At 45.8% G+C, this 8,807-nt stretch overlaps 1 long non-coding RNA gene across 1 annotated transcript in view; it reads left to right on the plus strand.

Moving 5' to 3' along the window:
- The window catches only part of LOC119332182, a 6,097-nt gene extending 3,983 nt beyond the window's left edge, over positions 1-2,114 (plus strand). Inside the window, exons 2-4 of the long non-coding RNA XR_005160842.1 lie at positions 327-425; positions 821-1,710; positions 1,788-2,114. This is a non-coding gene — a long non-coding RNA (uncharacterized LOC119332182). The remainder of the gene's footprint in view (positions 1-326; positions 426-820; positions 1,711-1,787) is intronic.
- The last annotated feature ends 6,693 nt before the right edge of the window (positions 2,115-8,807 follow it).

The raw sequence follows: 8,807 nt of genomic DNA on the forward strand, positions 1-8,807 counted from the left end.
AGCCTAAACTATGACAATGGCATGCCTTGCCCCAATACTCGTATGTGAAGCAATTATAAAAGATCATGTATTGCTAAATTATGTTTCCAGCAAGCAGTTCTTGCCAAAAAGAATTTACTCCCTCCGTTCCATAATATAAGAGTGTTTTTGATAGTCAAAAACGCTCTTATATTATGGGATGGAGGGAGTATCTAGGAAGGATTATAGGTTACAGATTGTTTGGTATCTGCAGAAGTTGCATGCTACTCAAGATTTCTATAGATTTATTGTTGTATTATGACATTCCTAAACAGACGCTGTCAATTCTGAACCTTGTTTTATTGCAGGTTTGTTTCGAGAAATAAGATTAAGTGAGCTTTAACTGAAAAAAACAAAAGGTGGATATCCCCGTCAAACGTGGAAAGAAGAAGCAAAGGCGAACAATGGTATGACGGACTGTAAATTTCACTAGCACAACTATTTTATTATATTCTGAATTTCATCGTTGAAGCCTATATATGTATCATTGATACCCTTTCTAACCTTGGAGATGGACCTTTATACGGTTACCAAAGTGTACACTTACTCATATTATCTGGGTTCATGCATAATTAGGTGTGCATGTTGAAATTATCCAGAATTTATCCTTTTATTTACCCTTCTGCTATTGATCTGCGGAGTCGGTTCGAAATGTCCATGTTCATATTACTTGGATTCGTGCATAATTAGGCATTCATGTTTATATTTTCCAGAATTAGTCCTTATACTTGCCCCTTAGCTATTGATTTGTAGAGTCGGTTCTTGTACTTTTTCATTATAATCATTAACTTAAAATCTGCAGGTGTTACCGAAGACTTCATTGCTTGATTTGACTGTTACCAAAAGAGGTGCTCTGGCTTGCACATTGTATGAATCCTATATCCTGGGAAAAGAAGTTGTCCAAACTGTCACTGTAGCAGGTTCTACAGCTAATCATTCTGAACTCCACATGCAATCAGCGCTTGCCAAAGGAGTTATCAACTCAGTCTTGTTGTTTTACTCATCAACGCACTTTGCTGGGTGGAGTTTCTGTGGGAAGCTCAAACCATCAGATTTCTTTGTCACGCCTTTGGGTTACTTCAAAGTCTTGGCCTCAAAGCTTCAAAAGTTGAAACCCAAGAATGAAAGGAGGGTTCGGAAAGATTACCGTGTAGTCTTCCGAATGCTGAAGTCTCTTTTCTGCAGAGCATTGCATCTGCCAAAGGAAGTTCGACACCTGTTGAAGCTTTTGAGAGAATTCAGAGAGAAAGATTGTTTAATTGTGAACAATCATCCGTCTGGTATGAGTGAGCAGGAGAAATTATCCCTTCTTGTGAGATGTTGCCCGAAATTAGAGCACCTGGAAAAGGAATATCCTGAAAAGTACATGCAAGTAATAACCGGGCTGCCATTCTGTGACACGAAACCCCATTGGAAGATAAGAGTCAGTAAAAAATCTATACTTGGATAATGTGCTAGCTGAAACAATTGACACCTACCCGGATGATGGGACAGGTGTTGTCGAGTTTGTATGGAATTCATTGGAGTACTTGGGCACACAGCAATCTGCCAATTTGACGACGGGCCAGACAAGAAAAAGGAAGAACTTTGAGGATGAGCAAGTGCAGCGCATGCTGGGGAAAGCCCTGCCTGGGTTACTTTGTGAACTTATGAGGCTGCTCAATGATGCGGGAGCACTTGAGAAAATCCTTGGTAATTTTTATTTTATTTTGTTAACCGAACCTTCTGAATGTTTGTTAGCAAGTAGTTAACCACTGTATAATTTACAGGGGCGTCGCGTCCTAGGTTTGGAGGTTGCTGCAGAACAGATCACTGGACCTCTTGAAGATACTGTCTCTCGGACACACCGGTCCTCTTCTGTGCAAAAATATTTTTCCAAAATTCTTAGTATGACAAAAAAAATCCTCCAAAGTTCTTGCAAGCATATTTGGATGTTCTTTACCATAATAAAAAAGCTTGAAAACCCATTGCGATTTTCATGCTTCGCAAAGATAACAAGCAGAAGGGTTGCAAAAAAAGGTTCATGTCTGTAGAAACTGAGACCAAAAAGGTTCATGTTTTACAGGGGCGTCGAAGGCTTTGTGTGTGTGTGTGTGTGTGTGTGTGCATGATTAACAAAGCAGATGCGCCAATAACATTGCTCATAAAATTTCAATGATTAGGATTCAACACTGCTCCAGGGAGGCCAATGGCTTGGCACACTTCTTAGCTACTCCCTCCGTTCCTAAATATAAGTCTTTTAGGCATTTTAGTATGAACTACATATATATATATATATATAATTATTTAGCCTCCACGTGTCCTCAAACATAGCTGCAAGCGAACGAAGACCTGGGCTATCATTTGCGGGCAGAACCCGCTAACCCATAGGCTGCCGCACTTAACAGGTGGAGAAAATCTATTCCCTAGATAAAGCATTCCCTGATTTTTAGGTGGGGAGGTACGTGTAACTTGTCAACAAATCACGGGTAAAGCTAGCTATAAAGAAGGGGCTGGAGATTATCTTGAATGGATAACATGCTCCTCCGATAATTTTTGTTCTCTTAATTAAATAATCCCGCAAGTGACATGCGTTAGTTCGACCACCACCTTTATTTCACGCCTACCTCAAACAACATGTTGATGAGTATATGTACGCTGAACGTGACATTGTGATTTTTCAGTTGGATTGAAAAAACATTTTTACATAGTGTACGTTAGTTTTTTCTAAGAAAATAGTATGGAGTATGTAGCGTGAAGTATGTGCGTTGTGAACAGATAAACAGAACATATTGTGGTGCATTTTCTGTGCATGCAAATGTATGTAGTATGTGCGTGCTGGTGGGTTGATTATTTGAATACATGTAGCCTCCTGGGTTGCTCAAATTACACGTACACTTCCATGTAATACGCACAAGATTTTAGGGTTGTAGTAGTAGTATGGTTGTGCATTAGCACTGTCATGTACCTAACTTTGCCTCGGCCAAAGAAAATCTTTGTCCATTTCTTTTTTGGAGGAATAAACTTTTTTCCATTTTTGAGGGATAAACCATTTTCTATTTCGTTTCTTAACGAGATAAGAATGATTATAAACACATTGATTTTGTTGTAATATGAAGTACATGTATGCTTTTTGCTAGGAGTATGAACTCTAGTTACGAGTCTCCACATTTCTATTCAGAGTATGGAGTATATAATATACTACTATTCTAGAAATTTGTACTTTGTAGAGTATGTAGTATGAAGTATCTGCAAAAAGGAGTATGAAGTATGGAGTATGTCCAAATGAGGAGTATACTATCCAAAAAAAGGAGTATATTCCCACAGAAAATAGATACATACTCCAAGATGAGAGGAGTATCTCCAGAAAAAAAATGTGCACATCTTTTTTTTTTCTTGGAGTGGGAAATGCGTACATCTTGATACTGATGAAAGGAGTATATGAGATCAAAGGAGTCTGTAGATTGCAAGTAAAGAGCATATGTAAGAAACGTAGTATGGAGTATAATATGCAAGGCAATATGTAGTATTATTTGTTGGTAGAACAAAGGTAGTATGTAGTAGGTAGTATGTAGTATGTAGTATTATCCCTTGATATAAGAGTGATGTACTACACAAAAGCGCAAATAGTTCATCCATGATTTTATGGACTTCTACATGAGATCGACCGATCATATACAGTATATTCTCTTGTTTCCATCAGGTCATACGCCCATCTTCTCATCTCTAGAGTTTGTTTAGCAACTATAAATTTGGCTGGTCGTACGTCGGCGCAGCCGCCGCGGCGGTGCTGAAACAGTCACATCCCTCTAACATGTGCCACCATAGTTGTTGCCATCGTGATTGATGCATCGAGGTGTCCGAGCAGTACTGACCAATACGTGGTGAAGTGCAAAGCCAACAGAGTCGATGGACGTCGTCGGCAACGGCGACAGCGACAGATCAGATGGCGGCATAGTTTGACCTGCTGAAAAATTCCAACAATAACAACGAATAATTAGCACGCTGGCACTCCGGCAGCAATGGCGGGCGTGCGCGCGCGTGGTGCATGGCCGCCGGTCAATGGACGCATCTCTTCTGAATTGGCGTCGATTCTAGTATGCATGTACATACGCTAAATCTAGAAACCAGAGAAGAATGGATCAAAGATTAGCCTGCATATTCAAAACAAGATGGATTAATGAATTGAACCACCGTAACCAGTAATACCTTTGGAATGGCACCTCCCATGAAACATCACACCGGCGGCCGGTGGATATAATTTGAAATCGAGCTTGCTCGCTTGACTGCACGTAGTTATATATGGTAATTATCTGTCCACATAAATTGGGGGGCAGGTGGGGGATATGGCTGGTCAGTTTAGCCGGGTAGAGAAAGTCTAGGCACACTCAGAAGTCAAACCGAACCCGTTAATCAATGCTCGTACCTGGAGGAGATCCGACGGCTGCGAGGGTGGAGGTAACTACCATTAGATGGTAGTATGCATTTTCCATATATATATATATATATATATATATATATATATATATATATATATATATATATAGTTTAGAGTGTGTTGACGTGTAGTCCATATTGAAATCTTCGGAAAGATTTATATTTGGGAACGGAGGGAGTAGACATGTGTATGATTCGAACCTGATGTACTGTGGGATGATAACCTGAGTTTCTTCTGCCGCATGTAATCAGTGATGTAATACCTCTCTGAAACTTAAAGAAAGTGCCAAGAGGCATTCCTTTCAAGAAAAAAAAAACATTGTGTTTTTCTAGGTATCATTCCCCCCTTTCCATCTGCAGACTTTCGGTCCCTGTTTTGCGTCTCGGCGTAACATGTTTGACCGCTTCCTGCCTTCCTGGGTTAAACAAACAAAGTGGATCTTCTACATGTGACCAGCTACAACCTTTTCTTTTGTTTTGAACACATGTCATCGGTGAACTATCGTGATGACCCCGTCAAAGATAGCAGATGGGTTACGAGCATAATGCGATCTTTGTGCCCGCTCATTGTACATTGTTGTGACGACCCCGTCCAAGACAACATATGTTAAGAGCAATTAAGTAACCACGTGGGATCTTGTCCAAGACAGCATAGTTAAGTTTTTTTTTTCCGCGAACTTGCACCACACCACACCCCTAAGATAGATCGTGGGGCCGCCTGCCGCCCTAAAATAGATCTCCAGAGAGCTCCTTCCTTCCCTCCGGCTGTTCATTCCTTCATGCAACATTCGAGTGGCCCAAATCCAAATTCTGACGACTTACATATAGCTATTGTGTTCTGTATATCATTGTTGTTCTCGGTAGCAAAAAGAAAATTATACTCGGTGTACTTAATCTAATTAAACAGAAGATACGATCAAAGGAGCCGAGTCCATGTGACAAGCGGGAGGGTAAGGTAGCACCTCAGCCCCCAGCAACTGCGCGCTCCAGCATCTACAACACATGGTGCATCGTCGGCCGGAGCGACGGGTTGGGCTCGATGCACCAGAACACCACACACGCGAACCTCTCCACTCTCCGCAAGTCCGTCGTCGTTCGGCAGTATGAGCTCAGTCTTCTGCCTGTTGACCAGCTGGGTCACCCACCCGAACAGCATGACCGTCTCGTTCCTGCCCTGGTCGGACAGCGGGTCCAGACACTTCCGGGAGATCATCTCCTGCAGCACGACGTCAAAGCTGTACACGTCCACCTTGGTATCGATCCGCGCGTCGTCGCGGAACCACTACGGTGCCCCTGATGTTGGTCACTGTGGTGTGCACCTGCTGGTTCCCGAGCAGCTTGGAGATCCTGAAGTCAGTGATCTTGGGGGCATGCGCGCCGTCGAGGAGTATCTTATCTGGCTCGCTAACGACCTCTTCGGTCTCACGTTGTCCGAAGACTAGTCTTCGGTCGCAAGCTGACCGAAGTTAATCTCTTCGGCCTATGGCCCGCCGCCGACGGCTCTTCGACCCCGTTATGCCAATCTTTGGCCCAAGGTAAACCGAAAACAACTCTTCGGCCTAAGTTGAACGAAGAGTGAATCTTTGGTCTAAGCGTGATCAAGGACTGACTCTTCGGCCTGAGTGAGGCTGACGCGATCATCATTTTCAAATTAGGGCATACATTTTCGAAATTTTGTTATGAAAAATAATGTTTAAAAAAATCTAGTTCGGACCATATCCTGTGATCAGCCGCTTACGGGGTGACGACAAGTGTCGGACAAGTCGCAACTCGCAACAAAAAACACGCCTCCACGGTCAAGAACGCGCGTGTACGACACACACGCGGCACGTCTTCACAAATTCATTCCGTTGCGACTTGCGACGTTGCTCATGGCTCCACCCGCCCATCTCCCTTTTCATCCGTGGAAAACCGGACAAGACTCGGGGTCCATGCCACCGTACGTACGGAGCTACATGCATGCATGCACCCTGCATGAACGATGATAGTGCCAACTGCGAAGCTTCCTCGTGGTGCCCATCTCAGATGTCACCGTAGTGCGCAGCAGGGGAAGACTTGCGGGTCATGCGAGCCTACGGCCCTGACCGGTGACAGGCACAACTGATGCGCTGTGACCCCGAAGCGTCACTGCTTTCGCTTGACTAAGCTCCAGCCAATGTACCAATGTACGGTACAGGAGACGTGGCTCGGTGCCGCTTGCGCACGCTGGGTTTCCTTTCCACGGAAGAAAACGTACAACTGAGAGGTCTTAGTTTTTTTTTTCCCGCAACCTAGGGCTCCCTGGCGGCGCTAGGGTTTCGACGTGGAAACCGTCGGCGGGCCGCCCCAAGGACTCGGCGAGGGTGATGGCTACACCACCCGCGGCGGAGACGACGCAGGAGACCTCGGGATCAAGCAACACCAGATCGGCGAGGGAGAAACTTGAGGAAGCGTCGGGAAAGCTGGACATATCCGAGGAGGAGGCGACTCCTCTCGTGATAGATGACCGTCTTGATGGTGCTCCGGTAAAGTGGTTGCTGGCGGGTAAGGTTCTGTATCGCAATCAGTATCATATACACACCATTGGCAATGCTTTGCGACCGGCTTGGGGAAACCCTAGAGGACTGCAGTTTCGCTCGAGCGGAGCGAATATGTTTGTGGCTGAATTTGAGTCTCAGCGAGATCGTGACAGAGTTTGGGCAGGATCGCCTTGGCACAGCAACAAGAATGCGGTCATCCTGGCCGAGTTTGAAGAGTGCATGCGCCCAGATGAGGTCAAGTTCGACCGCCTGCAGGTTTGGGCTAGGGTTCTTAATCTACCCTATAATTTGAGAGATGATGCATGGAGCCTCCCAATAGCCCGGATGATTGATAAAGAGGTTCAGATTGCTAAGTTTGATCACAACGGAGGTTATCTCCGAGCCAGAGTTTCGGTGGAGGTCAATAAACCACTTACGAGATGGGTGCTTATTGATTCGGCAAGGAGGAAGAAGGTGGATTCCTATGACATACAATATGAACAAATTACATACTTCTGTTTCTCTTGTGGGCGGCTGGGCCATTCGGATCTTTACTGCTCTAACCTAGGAACACGAGATGAGAAGGGAGAGCTTCCGTTTGGGCTGACACTGCGAGCTCCTGATGAGAACATGTATCCAGCAGGCAGCGAAAATTCCTCCAGGGGCCAGAAGTCTGACCATAGCAGCAAGCAAGAGACGAGGAATTCTAGAACAAAATCCAAGCAAGATGCGGGGGAGGAGGTGGTCTCGCCCCTAAAGAACAAAGAGAACACTCGCTATAAGAGAAAGGAGGGACCGACCGCAGTATATCAACCAAAGCAGTTGCTTCTCACGGTAGCACAAAAACCCTGAAGATCGTGATCCGAGTACAAGCACTGCGGGTGGAGAAGATGATGAGGATCTTGTTCGTGAACCAAAGAAGAAGAGGCCTGTTGACGCTCAAAAGTGGCATGATCATAAAGCAGCATGCCGGGGAGAAAACTTTATCGGGGTAAAACCTTGCCGGTGTGTGAAGGCTTGCCGGCGTGGAAAGCTTGCCGGCGCAGAAAGCTCGTTCATGTGTGGAAGCTTGCCGGTGTGAAATCTTGCCAGGGGCGAAACCTTGCCAGGGAGGAATCCTTGCTGGGGTAGAAACCTTGCCGGTGTGGACAGCTTGTTACATGGACTCGACTCCTTTGATCGTGTCTTCTGCTTGATTAGATTGAGTGCATCGAGCACAACGATTTTATTTATTTATTTGTTATTGAGAACAACATTGATATAGAATGATCCACCAACCATCCATCTCTTCCGACACTCCCCGACACGTTTTTGGTGCGGAAATGTGTTTTTGGTGCGAGCTCCGACCCGTCCGACACTCCCCGACACCCTGCGGGCAGCTGATCAAGGGATATGGTCCGGGCGCGCCGTCACGGTAATGCACACTTTGTGTTACATGGGTTGGCTTATTGGAGTATTACTAATAGAATCCTCAAACCCTCAAATCCTTAAAGCAAAGCAGTTTTAAGGGTTGAGAAGTGCCATTTTTTGACACTTTTAAGGGTTGAAAAACAGGGGCAAATACTAGAATTCTCAAACCCAACTCTTAAGTTGCTTTAAGGATTGCCATTTTCTCGAACACCTCGTGCGCGGCGGGAGGAGGTTCGGCCACGGCAACGAAAGGAGGTTCGGCGACGGAGGCGGGCGGGGGCGCGGGCTTCTTCCGCACCGCGGCCTTCTTCCGCGGCATCTTCACGGCCGGGGCGACCTTGGACGGCGCCTTCGGTCGGCTCTTCTTGGTGGCCGGGGCGGGAGGCGGCGGAGGCGGGCGCCGGGGCGGTGACGGTGGCCGGGGTGGGAGGCGCGCGGGAGGAGGAGGTGCGAGGCCCGCCCGCC

Source organism: Triticum dicoccoides, chromosome 7A (assembly GCF_002162155.2).
Source record: "Triticum dicoccoides isolate Atlit2015 ecotype Zavitan chromosome 7A, WEW_v2.0, whole genome shotgun sequence".
Taxonomy (NCBI): Eukaryota; Viridiplantae; Streptophyta; class Magnoliopsida; order Poales; family Poaceae; genus Triticum; species Triticum dicoccoides.